This window comes from Egretta garzetta, unplaced genomic scaffold (genome assembly GCF_000687185.1).
Source record: "Egretta garzetta isolate BGI_Z169 unplaced genomic scaffold, ASM68718v1 scaffold65, whole genome shotgun sequence".
In the NCBI taxonomy this organism is placed as follows: Eukaryota; Metazoa; Chordata; class Aves; order Pelecaniformes; family Ardeidae; genus Egretta; species Egretta garzetta.
Window position 1 is genome coordinate 262,097 of NW_009259585.1, and position 1,196 is coordinate 263,292.

At 46.1% G+C, this 1,196-nt stretch overlaps 1 protein-coding gene across 1 annotated transcript in view; it reads right to left on the bottom strand.

Moving 5' to 3' along the window:
* Window positions 1–1,196, bottom strand: part of SHH (sonic hedgehog signaling molecule) — an 11,210-nt gene that overhangs the window by 9,641 nt on the left and 373 nt on the right. The window lies entirely within an intron of this gene.

The following is a 1,196-nucleotide window of genomic DNA, read 5'->3' on the forward strand; positions in this document are numbered from 1 at the left end:
ACCGGGGAGAGTTTGGGAAATTCCACCCCCCACCCCCCCTTCCCCGCGTCCACTCCCCGCCTAGTCCTTCCCGGCGAGTCCTGCCCTGGCACCGAAGGTGGGGCTTAAACGTATTAATATTAAAAAAGCGCTGTTGACCTATATTTGGAGGAAACCCATTTCCAGTGTCTAGATTGCATGTAGTTTCAGAAACTCCGGGATTGGCAGAGCAATTGACTTCGCCGAGCTCTCCGCTGAGCATGAATAATTATTATGAGGTGACTCTCGGAGAGGTTCTCTCTCCCTCTCTCACCGAAGGTGGGGCTTAAACGTATTAATATTAAAAAAGCGCTGTTGACCTATATTTGGAGGAAACCCATTTCCAGTGTCTAGATTGCATGTAGTTTCAGAAACTCCGGGATTGGCAGAGCAATTGACTTCGCCGAGCTCTCCGCTGAGCATGAATAATTATTATGAGGTGACTCTCGGAGAGGTTCTCTCTCCCTCTCTCTCCCTCTCTCTCTTTTTGCATAAAATGGTTCCGCAATCCGATTCCACCCGAGATCCAATATTTACCCAGTTGTAAACCTTGTGCCATCAGATTTTTTAAAACAGAAGGTGATGCAATGCCGATAAGTTGCAAGTCCCTCCCCTATGGAAGTACCGGAGCATTGGCGGCGAGCATCCTTAAAGAAATATCAATATATTTACGCTCTGATGGGCACAATTGCAAATGATGGTATTGCAATACGAGCTATATAATACGGAATCAGGAGAGGAATGGTCGATCCGGCTTCAGCTGCCTTTTGTGAGTGCACGACTGCATGCCTACTAAATTTAGAATATGCTCGCGAGGAAAAAAAAAATAATGAAGGCTAAAATGAAATGAAGCAAAAAAAATAAAAAAAAGGAATGAAATAAAATATAGAGGGGGGGGGGATCAAGTCAGCAGGCGTAGCAACCGAGGACTGCGTTTGTAATAATGAGTGAGTGGCCTGGCGGTCACTCTGCACTTGGGGTCCTCTGAGCTGTATGCAATTCGTTTGATCAAAGTGCATCCTTGGGGACAAATGCAAACAGCAATCTCTAACCAAGTTACAGGGAACGCCATGGCACGGTAATGACTGTAAGTATCACACAGATTCCCCCACCAAATATCTAGATAGCTCCAGCTCCAGCCCCTGCTAACTTGTCTGGAGAGATGGTATTTACATTCA